The sequence below is a fragment of the Jaculus jaculus genome, chromosome 4 (genome assembly GCF_020740685.1).
Source record: "Jaculus jaculus isolate mJacJac1 chromosome 4, mJacJac1.mat.Y.cur, whole genome shotgun sequence".
Lineage (NCBI taxonomy): Eukaryota > Metazoa > Chordata > Mammalia > Rodentia > Dipodidae > Jaculus > Jaculus jaculus.
In genome coordinates, this window is record NC_059105.1 from 114,740,903 (window position 1) to 114,757,979 (window position 17,077).

General features: G+C 44.9%; 1 protein-coding gene across 1 annotated transcript in view; it reads right to left on the reverse strand.

The window, feature by feature from the left end:
* Positions 1–17,077, reverse strand: part of Mertk (MER proto-oncogene, tyrosine kinase) — a 136,734-nt gene that overhangs the window by 109,935 nt on the left and 9,722 nt on the right. The gene's annotated exons all lie outside the window — the stretch shown is intronic.

Sequence of the window (17,077 nt, forward strand, 5' to 3'; positions counted from 1 at the left end):
CCCTGGGTTCAGGGCTAGGGAGATGGCTCGGTGGTAAGTTGGTTCATTTGCTAACTTGCCTCCTTCTACAGGCTGGAGAGATGGCTTAGAGGTTAAGCGCTTGCCTGTGAAGCCTAAACACCCCAGTTTGAGGCTTGGTTCCCCAGGACCCACGTTAGCCAGATCCACAAGGGGGCACATGTGTCTGGAGTTTGTTTGGAGTGGCTGAAGACCCTGGTGCACCCATTGTCTCTCTCTCTCTCTCTGCCTCTTTCTCTCTGTCTGTCGTTCTCAAATAAATAAATAAACAAAAATAATTTTTTTAAAAAAATGAAATAAAATTCCTTTCACCAAAAAATTTTTGTTGTTTATTTATTTATTTATTTATTTGGGAGCAACAGACAGAGAGAGAAAGAAGCAGAGAGAGTGAGAGCGAAAGCAAGAGTGAGAGAGAGACAGAGAGAGAGAATGGACGTGCCAGGGCCTCCAGCCACTGCGAATGAACTCTAGATGCATGTCCCACCCTGTGCATCTGGCTAATGTGGGTCCTGTGTAATCGAGCCTTGAACCGGGTTCTTTAGGCTTCACAGGAAAGGCACTTAACCACTAAGCCATCTCTCCAGCCCCCCCCAATATTTTCCTCAAATAGCAAAACAGTGACTCACTCCAAGTTCTTTATATATAGCTTAACAGAGTGATGGTACAGGACATAAAATCACTCCTCTTATTGCCTGTTGCTAATCACGACTACCATGAATTTGGCCAATAGACCTGACAAGACTACTGTCCATCACAGAGAGATGAGTTTACAATTTTTTTTATGTTTATTTATTTATTTGAGAGCAATAGACCGAGCGAGAAAGAGGCAGAGAGACACAGAGAGAATGGGCACACCAGGGCCTCCAGCCACTGCAAACGAACTCCAAACATGTGCGCCCCCCTGTGATCTGGCTAATGTGGGTCCTGGGGAGTTGAGCCTCGAACCGGGGTCCTTAGGCTTCACAGGCAAATGCTTGACTAAGCCATCTCTCCAGCCCAAGTTTACAATTCTTGTGTCCAAAAGAAAAAGTATGCTTCTGCTACCAGATGTGGAGCTTCCAGCAGATGCCTGCCTTCTGGAATGAACTGGGAAATGTTTTGAGCATATGGCTCACAAGTCCTTCTAAATATAGAGGCTCATATTTGTTTTACTTGTAGCTTTTTTTTTCAAGTTTTTATTTATTTCTTTGTTTTTCATGGTAGGGTCTCACTCTAGCCCAGGCTAACTTAGAATTCATTATGCAGTCTCAGGGTGCCCTCAAACTCATAGCGATCCTTCTATATCTACTGGGATTCAAGTTGTACACCAACATGTCTAGTGTCAAGTTTCTTAAAAAAATATTTTTATTGATTTATTTGAGAGAGACAGAGAGAGAGAGAGAGAGAGAGAGAGAGAGAGAGCATGCCAGGCCTTCCTGCCAATGCAAATAAACTCCAAACACATGAGCCAATTTGTGTATCTGGTTCTATGTGGTTACCTGGCCATCCAGCTTGAAAGCAAGTGCCTTTAACCATGGAGTCAGCTTTCCAGCCCATGTGTAGCTTTATTTATTTATTTATTTTGGATTGGGTGTGCCAAGGCCTCTAGCCACTGCAAACATATTCTAGATGCATGTACCACTTAGTGCATCTGGCTTTACGTGGTACTGAGGAACTGACCCTCAATGAATAACGTTTTTCCAGCAAGTGCCTTAACCCCTAAGCCATCTCTCCAGACCCCACATACAGTTTTTTTAATGGCTATGTATATTCTGTGCCAGTTGTTTGGTCAAATATGTTGTAGTGAGTGGATGTGGCAGGTATGGAAGAGAAACATATTCCTAGCAATTTATGCTATGGCTTTGTCTTGGGGTACACAGAGGGTCTCCATTAGTGCTGGGAGGGCTGCTCCTCCTGCCTTTCTCAGGATGTCACACCCTGCTGGGCTCCTGTGTGCGTACGGCAAGGAGTAGCATGGTCCCTGTTTAGGGTTAAGCCAGGGTTGGTCAGTAAGAACACAGGGCACACAGTTCAGCCTGAATTTCAGATCAATAAGAACTAACTGTTGGTATTAATATTCAGTACTCAGTTGATAGAAACAAGGGGTCTGAAGGTAGTAGGGAGGTAACTTAGGAATTACTCCTTGTCTCTTCCACCCTGCCATATCACTGCAGACTACAGACTCACGTCAGTCCCTCAGCTGTGGCTGTGACCTGACCATCACCACCCTCACAGGGCAGCCTTTGACCATTCCAGAACTGCTCCAGGTTCTCTCAGCACTGGAGTCAATTCTCAGGGTTCTGCCTTTGGGAAGGGCATCCCTGGGAATTAGGATGGCTGCCAGGTAGAGAGCAAGCAATTCAATGTAAGAACCTATGAAAAGCTCACTGTTTTTCCTTCCCCTGAGGTCTCCAAGGGTGTGAGAGGGACGAAAGGCTACAAAGGTTAGCAGGGGGAGGCCTTGAGCCCATTCACCAGACAAATCAAAATGCCATGCATGATGAGAGCAATGGGGCCAAGTGTGGTGGCACAGGCCTTTCTCCCAGAACTCTGGAGGTAGAGGTGGGAGGAGCACTGTGAGTTCGAGGCCAGACCAAGAGTACATAGTGAATTCCAGGTCAGCCTGGGCTAGCGTGAGAACGTATCTCAAAAAGTGAAAAAAGAAAAAGAAAAAAAAGAGCATTAGTTTATTCCAGGGAGCAGGGAGCGGAGATCAGGGGCTCCTAGGGAAGTGATGCTTCTTCTGTCCCTGAATACATGCATATGAAGCATTCAAAGGTGGGCCAATGCTCCGTGTAGCTCCTCCTCTGTGCCCAGCTCCCCTATCTTGCTCTGGCTTGGTGTGCTCTTTGTGGCCATGAATGTACTGGCTGTTTGGTTCATGCCTGCATACTCCTCAAGGCTGCTCTATTTGTCTGTGCAGCTTCAAAGCCTTCACATTCACTATTGCTTCTTAGATGGGGCTGGGTCTCCGGAAGCAGTATCTCAAAGTATTGTACGCATGCCATACACGTACACACATGAACAAAGAACCATGGGGTCAGAGCAGATAGCTCAGTAGGTAAAGTGCCTGCTATGCAAGCATAAGGACCTGAGTTCAGATCCCCGGTACCCACAGTAAAGCTGGGTGCCACAGCATGTGCCAGTGACAGGGACAGAGAGACATGGCTAGCTTGTCTTGCCCAATTTGTGAGATCTAGGTTCAGCGAGACCCTATCTCAAAAACAAGGCAGCAAGTGATTGAGGAAGACACCTGACGACAACCTCTGGCTGCAAGTGCACTGCAGCAGCATGTGCGCACACAGACAGAGCAATGAGAGAAGTGTGGCCTTGGGATTCAAACTAGAGCACTTGGGAAGGAGCCAATGCCAGGAAGGCAATTACTGGGAGTTCCCTTATCTACCCATCAGAGAGACAACAGTTTCCACCTTCCCACTGATGGCTTACTAAGCAGAGAAGAGTAAACTCCAAGGAAAATCAAACCCCATATCTACAGCCCACTGGGCAAAGATAGTTCTGGTCCTTTCTATTCATCAAGCTCCATAGAACTCAGGAGTCAGAGGTTTTTGTCCCTCTAAATATATCTCATTTTCTGAGAAGGCAAAATGTGGGAGTGAAGAAAACAAATACACTACCTTTGGTTTGTTTGATTTGCTTAGTAACATTGAGATCCTCTAATTTAACAGTAATGCAAGTTTGTTGTTCAAAAAATAAATAAAAAGAATTCATGGCCAGACATGTGGTGCTGGCTTTAGTCCTCAAATCTGTTAATTCTAGCACTCATAAGGCTGAAGTAGAAGGATCACTGTGATTCAAATCCAGCTTGGGCTACAGAGTGAGTTCCTGGTCAGCCTGGGTGATAGTGAGAGCCAGCCTTGAAAAAAAAAAAAAAAGAAAAAAGAAAAGAAAAGAGAAGAAAGGAAGGAAGGAAGGTAGGTAAGTAGAGAAAAGAGTCACACATTAAAGCAATATAATACAAAATGGAAACCTATTTTGAATCTCAACCTTGCAAGATAACCTCTGACTGCAATTTGGGGTCGTTATAACCTTTGGCTTTAAATGAGCCAAACATCTAAGTGAACACGCTGTTAACAGAGTGAGAGGAAGACTGCCCATTTGGGAAGCAGCAGCTGACCAGCATGGTCCACACACTGGCTAAGATGGCTTTTGTTGGCTTTCCTTTGAACTCTGGTGACTACTTGAAGTGGGAGCTGCTGACATCTTGGGCAAATAAACTCTGAGACTACTCAGTGGTGTTCACTAGGTCCAATACATGGGAATGGGGACACTGAGGCAACATCACTGCCAGCCATGAGCTGGAGTGAAAGCATACTTTGGGGTTGTTGTGCCAGAGAGCTTTTGACTGTTCAGAATCCCGGTTCTGTAGGGTTGGGCTCCACAAGTCTTTCTCCACACAAGCTCCCTTTAATTTTCATGAAGCCCAGTGACCACAGTCGAAGGTGGGGAAAGGAAACTTACATTGCGGGTCCCATAGCAGTGGCTCAGGCAGCAGGAAGCAGCTTCTCTGTGTTTGAAGTCCCTCAAGTTATAAGCAGAAAACTAGACAGGGTGGCAGCCCTTCAGGATCCAGGCTGCTGTTCCTCCCACCCTTGGGCGTTAGGTACTATCTGCCTGCTTCACAGTTCTTGGGTCTTGTAAGGTGAAGTAGCCCGTGGGCCAGAGGGTGGAGGAAGAGCAAGACTGGGTGTCACATTGGAGGACCTGCTGCCTCTCCTCTCGCTCCTCTTTCTCAGCTTGCTTTCTCTTTCTCTCTGAAGTCCAGCCTGACAGGAGACCCAACGAGACTATGATGACTCACTCTGGAGGTCCTGGGGGTCCTTTGCTTCCCACTCCACTAAGCATTGAGGGTGTGCAGGGGCAGATGGAGAGGACTGGGCTGCAGGGCGATGGACTGTGCCTTTGCATGCTTTCAGTGGCCTCCGTATGGCAGGTGGGATGTGCTACAAAGCATCTTGCCAGGAAGGCCTCCTTCTGGAGCAAATCTGTGGTAACCAGAAAGGCTGCACCCCTGTTTTCCCTCCCTGCTCTCCTCAGGAGTAAAGAGCAGAAACTAGATCAATGAGCCCCACTGTGTTGTGCGCACCCACAGGGTGACATTTGCATCGTGTACCTTAGTAGCTTCCCTGTTACCACATTAACAAGAAAAACAGAATTTTTCAACTTAGTATAGTTTGACTTTATGAGACCATAAATGGTAGTTTTGTGGGGCTGGCACTATAGACAGCTCTGATGGGAGAGTGCTTGCCTAGTATGCATGGAGCCCAGAACCATATAAACCATGGGTGGTGGAGCCTGCCTGTAGTCCTAGCACTAAGGAGGTGAAGACAGGAAGATCAGAAGTTCAAGGTCATCCTTGGCCACATAGCAAGTTCAAAGCTAACCTTGGATACCTGAGACCCCTGTCCCCCTCCAAAAAAAAAAAAAGTGGGCTGGAGGGGTGGCTTAGTGGTTAAGGTGTTTGCCTGCAAAGCCAAAGGACCTAGGTTCGATTCCCCAGGACTCATGTTAGCCAGATGCACAAGGGGTACATGCATCTGGAGTTCCTTTGCAGTGGCTGGAGGCCCTGGCAAGCCCATTCTTTCACTCTCTCTCCCTCTTTCTCTGTCAAATAAAAAGAAGGAAGGAGCCGGGCGTGGTGGCGCACGCCTTTAATCCCAGCACTCGGGAGACAGAGGTAGGAGGATCGCTGTGAGTTCAAGGCCACCCTGAGACTACATAGTGAGCTAGCGTGAGACCCTACCTCGAAAAACAAAAACAAAAAAAAACAAAAACAAAAAAAGAAGGAAGGGAGGGAGGGAGGGAGGGAGGGAGGGAGGGAGGGAGGGAAGGAAGGAAGGAAGGAAGGAAGGAAGGAAGGAAGGAAGGAAGGAAGGAAGGAAGGAAGGAAGGAAGGAAGGAAAGGGGATAGTGGCTAGGGAAATTTCTCTGTGGGTAAGAGTGCTTGCTGCACAAATTCCATCTCCTGAATTCCATCTCCAGCACCCACATAAAAAGCTGGGCATGACTGCACATGCCTAAAAACCCAGTATTGAGGCGGGAGACAGGACAGTCGGGGGTCCCTGACCAGCCAACTTAATCAAAAATGGGTAGCTCTAGGCTCAGAGAGACTCTGTCTCAGGGATATAAGGCAGAAGGGCAGTAGAGGAGGACACTCTTCTTCCCTCTGCCCAAATGTGCACACAGCTACACACACACACACACACACACACACACACACACACACACACACACAATGAATAGCGAATGGCAGGAAAAATACAACCTTCAACCATGAATCACTTGACCTGTTTGACCAGTCCTATACTGTACATGACAATCATTAACTTTGCTATAGAAATGCCCTCAGACCACTTGGGAAAAGCTAAAAAGAAAGAAACTACTTGTGGGATGAAAGACTCTGGGTCTCTCCTATGTATAAGTGCACAATGCCTGGCAATGCTCTGCAGACAGAGCCCCTGACCTGGAGTCAGTGCTGGAGGGATGGGGCTGGAGCTTAGTGGAAAGGAAGGGGAGTAAGTAGCCTAAGTGGCCAGGGGCCTCTGTGCCACAAGAGGTCACAGCTATAGTGCACCAGGAGGCAAAAAGCCCCCATGATAGCCTAGAGCTGTCTGCACAGTGGGCAGGAAATGAAGTGACCTGTGTTGGAGCCAGATTTTCACATGGATTCCAGTCAACAGAGGGTTGCCAAATGGCAAGCAGGCCACAGTTAACCCTTAATTTTCAGATAAGTGGCAATTATGTGGCTTATAAAACCAGCTAGATCCAGAGCTTCAAGGAGCTCACTGTTGACAGTTCTGGCCACAGGTCTGCTTCCTGGGCTCAGAACAGGGTGCCGAGTAGGTCTAGGGGGACAAATGGGGACCCCAGCAGTGGCTTGGAGGGTCTAAAGAACCCCAGTTTCTGACCAAAACACAAAGGGCTTATTAGGGTGACTTTCCTACTATCCCACCTTGCACTTTCCTTTTGGCTGAAGGAACAAAAACATTTTTTAAAAGAGCAATGTGCTTAATAGGTTGGTATTGTGTATATGTAAGTACAATGATTGAGATGGGGAGGTAATATGATGAAGAATGGAATTTCAAAGGGGAAAGTGCGGTGGGGGGGAGGTATTACCATGGGATATTTTTTCATAATTATGGAAAATGTTAATAAAAATTGTGAAAATAAAAAAAGAGCAATGTGTTCACCAAAAGGCTTTAGATGGTCCCTCATGATGCCTCCAATCTGTCTCCCATGTTATTATTATTATTATTTTTAATGAGAGGAAAGGATTTGTTTCAGGTGCCCAGTGCCCTTCATCATGGTGGAGGAAGCTGGCTCACCTCATCACCCACCCACAGCAGAGAGAGAACAGCTACAGCACAAGCTGGCTCGGAACCCACAACAAGCCCTTAGACTCTGTCTTCCACACTTAAAAAAAAATATTTTATTTATTTATTTATTTAACAGAGAGAGATAGATAGAGATACAGACAATGGGTTCACCAGGGCCTCTAGCCACTGCAAACAAACTCCAGACGCATGTGCCACCTTGTGCATCTGGCTTACACGGGTACTGGGGAATTGAACCTGGACCCTTAGGCTTCAGAGACAAACAGCTTAATCACCAAGCCTTCTCTCCAGCTCCTCCCACTTTTTCCCACTTATTTATATATTTTTTTGTCTCCCACTTTTTGACCTGAATATTCAGTTTTTTCTCAACAGAAGCCTTCTGTAATAGCAGCTTCCCAAGCACACACCTTCATGTCCCTTCTGTTAAGAGGCATCAATGTGACCAGGACAAGCAACCTATCATTCTCAAGCCCTGTGACACACATTCTAGTCTTCTTCCAGGAAAAGCTTTTAGACATTTGTTGCCTGGGTCCCATCTAGAACTTCAGCTTAATGACCTGGGGTACAGTTTGGGCGCCTAGGTTTTCAAATCCCTCCTCTGGTGATTCTGCTCTGTGCCCAGGCACAGGGCCCTGCTTTAGGGAACAGATGGGGAGGCTCACATTAACGTCAAGAATTCCCCGGCAGAAGGCCTGATTCTGACTAGGGTGCCTTGGTAGTTGGAGAGATGTGGTGAAAACAAAGGCTCTGGAGTCACAGGGGTAAATTTAACCCCACACTAACTGTGGGGTGGCCAAATGACCTTATGCAAGTCACTTGACCATCCAAGACTGTCTCCTCATCTGTGGATAAAGAGAGACGTCACCATCTCAGAAGCAGGAGCAAGAGCTGAGGTAAAACACGGTGTAGTATCTGGCACGTGCAGACATGCAATGAACAGTGGTGATTATTTCCACAACACCAACATGTGATCCGTCTTGTTTCAGAAGTGCCACCAGTCATGCCTGGACTAGCCATGCCAAACATACGGAACTGATTGTGCTGACTTAGCCATTCAAGCCCTCACAGTGAAATGTGAACACAGTGTTTATTTAACCAAGAGTTGGCCTTCTCTTTCCCCTTCGGCAGCTTGCCAACTGTCTCAGAAAGACTTTGAGGTAACACTTTCTGTTCAGGGTCATGAAATAGCATTCCTCACGGGAAGGTCTGAAGTGGATTCTCCCAAAGGCCCAGATGTGGGTTCACAAGGCTCTCAGCCCCTAAACAGCTGCCCCAAACATAAACTCCAGCCCACAGAGAACTGAATACCTATTACTAAAAAGCCATCTTTCCAAGAAAATAATAAGTTCCATATAAAATATGGCTATCTCTAGAAGACTAAAGACCTTAGCAAGAATACTCTGTTAAGATCCTTCCTGCAGGACAGAAAGCAAAGCACCTGCTTCAAAAACAGCAGATGGATCTTTGCCTATTTTTATTATAATTAAGAATTCTGGACATTACATAAAACAAATAGTTTTTAAAACTCTGAAAGACTTAAAGCAGTCAAGATGGTCAGCAGGGTCTGGGCAGAGCAGAAAAAAAGTGACCTAATGGGTTAGAAGTTCTGATTTACAAGAGGAAAGGACTTCTGCAAGCAGATGGTGGTAAATGTTGCACAAGATGATAAGTGAATTTAGATTCACTGAACTATGTACTTAAACATGGCTAAAATGATAATAATCTTCTGGAGAGAGGGCTCAGCAGTTAAGGTGTTGGCTTGCAAAGTCTAATGGCCTGGGTCCGACTCCCCAGGACCCATGTAAAGACAGATGCACAAAGTAGCACATGCATCTGGAGTTCATTTGCACTGACAAGAGGTCTTGGTGTGCCCATTTCTTCTTTCTGTTTCTCTCTCTCTCTTGCAAAGAAATGAAGAAAACTATTTCTTTAAATTTTATTAATTTATTTGCACATGTGTATGTATGAGCATGCCAAGGTCTCTTGCTACTGCAAACCAACACCAGACACTTGTGCCATTTTTTTTGTGTGTCTGGATGCCTGGATGAGCCTAGATTGGCAGGTTTTGCAAGCAAGTGCAAGGGCCAAGCCATTTTCCCAGCTGCATTTTAATGTATTTTACAATAGTTTTTTTTTTTTTTTAATCTTTTAGTTGATCATAGTGGTGCACACCTTTAGTCCTAGCACTCCACAGGCTGAGGTAGGAGACTTGCCATGAGTTCAAAGGCAGCTTAGAGCTACGGAGTTAGTCTCAGGTCAGCTTGAGATAGAGTAAGATACTACCTCACAAGAACAAATGAATAAATATTTGAAAGGTAGAAAAAAGAAAGCAGATTGGCTAGGGACCTGAGGAAAAGAACAACTGGTTTTCCTTTTTGCCCAATATGTTCTAGTTTTAGAGCTGAAGATATGAGCAATTTCTTCCATTTCCAAAAAAAGCACCCCAACCAAAAAAAATACAAACAAAAAAAAAAAAACCTATAAAGTCTCTAAGGGAGCAGAGATAGTGGCCCAAACAGAAAGCTTATAGCCAGTAAACTGGCTTACTGCAGCAAGCCACCTAGAAAGTACCATGACCCACTGCCATTCATACCACCAGAGGTAAGTGAAACTCTTAGTCTTCTGCCCTTTTATGGTTTGAATAAAAAATGTCCCCTGCATTCATTACTATCCTTGTTCCTGCAACAAAATACTGGGAAAAAAAGCAACTTGGGAGAATGGGTTTATTTGGGCATACAGTTGGAGAGGATCCAGCAGCTGGTCACACTGCATAGGCTGTCAGAAAGCAAAGAGAGATGAATGTTGATGACCAACTTGCTTTCTCTTGTTTTAGTTAACGTGGTACCTCAGCCCATGGAATGGTGCCACCCAGAATGAAGGTGGGTCCTTCCACCTCAGTTAAGCCAATCTATAAACTCCTTCACAGACATGCTTAGGGATTTGTCTCCTAGGTGATTCTAGATCCTATTAAGTTGACAACAATGACCACCACATTCTCCACAGGCTCATGTTTCAGTACTCCATCCCCAACATGAGGTGATATTTTGAAAGATGTGGAGCTTTTAGGAGGTGGGTTCTGGCTGGTGGAAGTGGTTCACTAGAGATAGAACTTTGAAGATCATACTTGGGCCTGGTTCCACTCTCCTCTGCTTCTTGATCTCGCAGGATATGAACAGCCATTCTGCCTCACATTTCCCACTGCCAATTGACAGCACTGCTCCATCCTGCCTTTCCTAACATAATGAACTGAATTTTTTATAAAACTGAGAGTCCAAATAAATCTGTGCCAGGCATGGTGGCACACACCTTTAATCCCAGCACTCAGGAGGCAGAGGTAGGAGGATCGCTATGAGTTTCCGGCAAGCCTGAGACCATATAGTGAATTCCTGGTCAGCCTGGGATACAAGTGAGGCCCTATCTTGAAAAACCAAAAATAAAATAAAATAAAATAAAATATATCTGTCCTCCCTTAACTTGCTTCTATCAGATATTTTGTCAGCACAATAAGAAAAGTCAGTAATCTATACCTTTCAGGAGATGTAAATGACTGTGCATCCAAGGCAAAGAGTTAGAAAGTACGTAAAGCAAAAATGGAGAGACCTGAAAAAAGTTGGAAAGTGTAACACCTCTCTCCACAAGACAGAATGACCTGACAGTATATAATATGGAAGAACGCAACAGCATGGGTAATGAAAATATTCTAATCTACATTTATAGAACACTCCACCCCAAAATGGAACATACATTCTTTCTGAATGACCATAGGGCATCAATAAAGATAAACTATATTTTGGGCCATAAAACCTCAACCAATTGAAAAGAACTAAAATCATATAGTTTATGTTCCCTGAAAACAGCAGAAACAGCAGAATCTTTTTTCTTTTTGATACAGTCTCACTGTAGCCTAGGCTGACCTGGAACTCGTCCTGCAACCCAAGCTTGCCTCAAATTCATAACAATCTTTCAACCTCAGCCTCCCAAGTACTGAGATTAAAGGTGTAACACAACCATATCCAGCTGAAGTTACCAGAAATTAACAATGAAAGAGTTACTAGAAATTCTTTAAGACTTACACACAAGACATTTGAATAACCTAAGAGTCAAGGAATAAGTCTCAAGGGAAAGAAAAAGAATCATACTGAATATTTAACACCGTAAAACTTATGGGACACAGGTAAACAGTGCCAGTGGGGGTGGGGAGTTACAGCACTAAACCCAGCTAAGCAGGACTAGGGGAAAACACAGTACTAAACCTAGGAAAACAGGGCTGGGGGAAGTTATAGTACTAAATGAATACATTAAAGAAGAAGAAAGTTTCCAGTCACTTGTCTAAGCTCAAACTACAGAAAAAGAGCAAAGCAAACGTACAACAACTAGAAGGAATAATATAAGAAATAAATGAAAACCAGGTGTGGTGGCTAATGTCTACAATCCCAGCATTTGGAAGACTGAGGTAGGAGAATCAGTCTGAGACTGAGGCCAGCCTGGCCTACAGAGGAGAACACCTGACATCTCCTGTGTGCATCTGTGGTGCACATTATGTCATATCTTTGCCTATGAAATACATAAACTGGGGTTTAATTCAGATGAAACGAACATGAGCCAACAAGCAACTTGAAGAAAGCAGCCTGTTGCAGTCAGGTTCACATTGCTGGTAGAAATCACCCAACCAAAAGCAGCTTGTGGGAAAAAGAGGTTTATTTTGACTTATAGGGGAAGCTCCACGATGGAAGGGGAAAATGATGTCATGAGCAGAGGTGGATATCACCCCCTGGCTCACATAAGGTAGACGACAGGAACAGGAGAGTATGACATGCCCTGACAAGGGGAAACTAGTTATAACACCCATAAGCCGACCCCCAATAGTACACTCTCTCCAGGAGGCGTTAGTTACCAAATCTCCATCAGCCAGGAACCTAGCATTCAGAATACCTAAGTTTATGGGTGACATCTGAATCAAACCACCACATTCCACCCCTAGCCCCCATAAACTGATAACTATACATGATGTAAAATGCAATACATTCAGTCCAACTTCAAAAGTCGCCACAGTTTTTATCAATCTCAAAGATGTTCATACATCCCCATAATCCAAGATCTTTTAACTGAGTCATAATATCAAAAAATAACCTTGGGCTGGAGAGATGGCTTAGTGGTAAAGCGCTTGCCTGTGAAGCCTAAGGAACTCAGTTCGAGGCTCAATTCCCCAGGGCCCACGTTAGCCAGATGCACAAGGGGGCACATGCATCTGAAGTTTGTTTGCAGTGGCTGAAAGCCCTGGCGTGCCCATTCTCTCTCTCTCTTTCTCCCTCTCTCTCTCTCTCTCTCTCTCTCTCTCTCTCTCTCTCTCTCTCTCTTTCTGCCTGTTTCTCTCTGTGTCTGTTGCTCTCAAATAAATAAATAAATAAAATTTTAAAAAATAATCTCAAAAAAATCCTCAAAAAACCCATAATGACATACAATAAACATTCACACTGCAAAAGATGGCATTAGGCATAGCAAAGAAATATTCAACCAATACAAGATTTAAAACAATCACAGCAAACATCAAACTGTAGTTTCAAGTCCAACAACTCCAGCCAGTGACAAGTCCAATAATTCTAACCAGCAACAAGTCTCTGGCATTCCAATTCCGCCCCTCCAGCTAGGCTACTCACAGTCCTGGAAAACTTCACCGGGGCCAGTAGCTCTCCTTGGCAGCCATCTCATGGTCCCGGCATCTCCACTGGGTCTCCACTGCAATCCATGGTTCATCCTCATGGCCCCATGGGTCTCTATGCAGGCATCCAGCAAACCTGCTTCACACTGCCCATGGCCATTTCCAAAACACAAGACCATGTTGCAAACTCAATGACCCTCTCTTTCCTGCATTTCTTATACTCCACAATACCAGGTAGGGTGACAATTTGTTAACCCAGGGAAGAATAAAGCAGACTTTGAAGAACAGGACACTCCTTGAGCACTCAGGCCCCTTCAAAATAGTCTACATTCTTCCTGTTGCCCTAGTGCAGATCAGCTGGCCCAATCTCAAAGGTTGTAATATCTCAAACAATTTGCAGGTGAACAAGTAGTCGTTTAGGCCCAAAGATTTCCATTTTTTCTATGCCATATCCCTCTGCTCGCACCAGTTCATTTCTATACAAAGCAACCCTGCACGACTTCTCAGGACAAGGGCATAACAGCAAGCTTTTCACACATACTGCTAGCCCAGTCCAAGCAAAGCTCTTTCTCGCCCTTATAAGCCAAACCTCACAGTCCATACTTCTTCCTGCCTTCAGGTCTTGCAGCTCTGACCAGAACAGTCAATCAAGCTGTACTTACAGCACTGCAAGGCATCTCTTGGGCCAAAGTTTCAAATCCTTCCACATTCCTCTTGTAAACCAGCTCCAAAAGGCCAAAGCTACACAGTCTGGTGTCTAGCAGCAACCCCACGCCCCAGTACCACTTTACTGGTACAGTCAGGTTTGCATTGCTGGTAGAAATCACCCAACCAAGAGCAGCTTGTGGGAAAAAGAGGTTTCTTTTGGCTTATAGGCTTGAGGGGAAGCTCCATGAGGGCAGGGGAAAATGATGGCATGAGCAGAGGGTAGACATCACCTCCTGGCCCATATAAAGTGAACCACAGGAACAGGAGAGTATGCCAAACACTGGCATGTGGAAACTGGCTATAACACCCATAAGCCCACCCCCAACAATACACTGCCTCCAGGAGGTATTAATTCCCAAATCTCTATCAGCTGGGAACCTAGCATTCAGAACACCTAAGTTTATGGGGGGGGGGGGTGGCTTCTGAATCAAACCACCACACAGTCCTTTATATAAAAGTGTGAAGGATGCATATTGCAAGTGCCCTAGTGTACTGCTCAACACTTATTCCTCTTTCTTCCCAGAAATGGGGCCCTCGATTATCAAGGGCAGCGAGATGCCTAACACAGAACTGGCCAGTCTTTTTTGCAGCTTGGGGGTCACCAAGAAAATGTAAGCAAAAGTCCACAGTGGGGAGCTTCACAGAAAGATTTCACCTTCTTGATTAAAAAAAAAAAAAAAAAAAAAAAGTCAGTCTCAGCTAGACAGGTAGGACACTGTCCTGGGTCCTGCTCGTTTCTTTTTGTCTGGAATACAAATGGAAAGCCTGGAGATGCAGCAACCACATGGAGACACCAGAACTGTAATGATGGCTGAGTAAAGAGCCAGGAGCCCGACACCACCATAGAGCCACTGTCTCATCCCAGTCCGCTTGCCTTCAAGCTACTTCTTAGATGAGGAAATACCCTGCCCTTAGTTAACCAACCACAGTGAGCCTTTCTGTTGTATAAAACCAAATGTGTAAACCTCAACTGACCATCCTCTCTCTATCTGCCTGTCTGATTCTCTCTCTCTCTTTCAACTTAATAAATAAAAGTCCTCAACTGACACAGTGCTAAGCAACACTATAGTATTAGAAACATGAGAAAAAGAACACAAGCATGCATGGGAAGTACAACAGCAATGTGGGGAAGCAAGAGGATGAGGCCACGAGCGGAGCAATATGGGGCTTCATGGGTACAGCTAATGTCTGACCTCTTGTGCTAAGAGGATTAGGACATAGGTGAGTTTTACTTCCTGTGATATCCTTTTGTATATTACAAATATTTGTAACAATATTTGGGTACAAAGACTAAAGAATAGGCAAAAAAAAATATGAGATGGTAAAAAGAGGACGGCCTCAGCACTTGGTGGTTGTCCCACCTACTTGAGACAGCAGCTGAGAAGCTGTACTTTTGTTCCTTTTGCAGGTACCATTATGGCAGTTGGCCTGAGGAAGTATCCAGCTCACAGTTCTCACTGTGGTGTAAAACTTGCCACATTCCTTGGATAAGCACAACTTTCTTGATGACCAGGTTCTGATCCACACCCTCCTATGGGGTAGACAGAGGAAAGGACATCAGACATACTGGCTCTGTGGAATGCAATTAGAGAAGTGACCCAGAATGGCCAGACAAGGCAGGGCCACGCCCTTAAAGGTTGAGTCCATAGGTCTTGGGCTGGGTCTAGACTTCTGGGTTTTGAAAAAGCTTTGTAGGCATATTTAAAGCATTTGTTTCTGGTGACAGCCTCTGCCTCAGCTGCCTTTTTCTCCTTATTCTTCAGCCAAAATATTCAGATCATTTTGCATTTGGCAATCTCTATTACAAAACATTCATTCTAATTTCCAAATATTATATCATAATGTTGAATGAACTGGAAATGACAGTCATTCTCCCCAAACCATGGAGATTCTAGTTTTCCCTAGAGACATTCCCCACCTCATCCCCAGGGTTCTCCCTGCCACTCATACTCCCAGACTATTTTAAGAGTTCAGTATTCTCAGGAAGACGCCTCTTTGCTTCCACTGCCCCAAACAAAGCTGGGGGGCTACTTCACTCAGCACGGAGGGCACAAACAGTCCAAGCAGTAAGAATGGCAGCTGTCTCCAGAAAAGAGACTACCACATGAGACCTCCCACTTCCCCTTGCAACTCCACTCTCCATCATGTCCCCTCCCCTCTCAATCAGTCTCTCTTTCATTTTGACGTCATGATCTTTCCCTCCTATCATGAAGGTCTCGTGTAGGTAGTGTCAGGCACTGCGAGGTCATGGATATCCAGGCCATCCAGGCCAGTCTGGAAGACTGCATTGCAAGCAGTCCTACCCTTCCTTTGGCTCTTACATTCTTTCCGCCACCTCTTCCACAATGCACCCTGAGCCTTGGAAGGTGTGATAGAGATTTTTCAGTGCTGAGCACTCCTCTGTCACTTCTTTTCAGCACTATGGTGCCTTTTGAGTCATCCCAAGGTCATCACCATCTGAAAAGAGAAGGTTCTCTAACCAAAAGTGAGAGTATCATTAATATATGGGTATGAGCATTAAGAGGAGTGTTTACTGGGCAGTTTGGTGAGCATAGTATATGCATGTAGCCAGACATAAGCAGATGTTGCATCTCTAGGGCTCATGACTTCCCCCATTATAGGTTTTCAGTATCAGGCATGTATTCCTTCCCATGGAGCAGACATTCAGTCCAATTAGAGAGCAGTTGGTTTCCACCATAACAGACATGCCACTATTGCACCCATTAGCTCATCTGGCCTGATTGGCCAAATTTAAGGCTTGCAATGTCCACAATTGTTTATCACCACTGATGATTTCTCTATCTCTCTCCCATGGAACTACATGTAGCATAGCTTTTTCCAGCTTTCTATCAGCTGGTCTACACAGAGGAGGTTTTCAGCTCAGCTCTAGCAGGATTTCTCAATGACTTTGCAGCACAAGTATGTGGAGTCTTTAGCAATAGGGTCTTAAAGTATTCCATCTGTTTTTTTCCTTCTTCCGAGAGATTCATTTTCTGCCCAGAATCATCTATCTATTCTGCCAGTTGACAAATGGGGACTTCAAATTTTATTTTATTTTTTGGTTGATTTTTGAGGTAGAGTCTCACCCTGGAACTAAGTCTGTAGCCCCAGCCTGGCCTCAAACCTGTAGCAATCCTCCTACCTAAGCCTCCTGATTGCTGGAATTAAAGGCAGGCACTACCATGCCTGATTAATTTTAGAAGGAAATGGAATCACAACCCCCATATCTCTGCAAGTTAATAGGAAAAAGAATTTATCTCTTTGGTGGCTCAAAATGTTGTTTGTTTGTTTAGACTAAACCTAAATTAATGAACTTCCCTTTTTCCTGGCTCCAAAACTTTCAGAGAATATGGCTTCATCC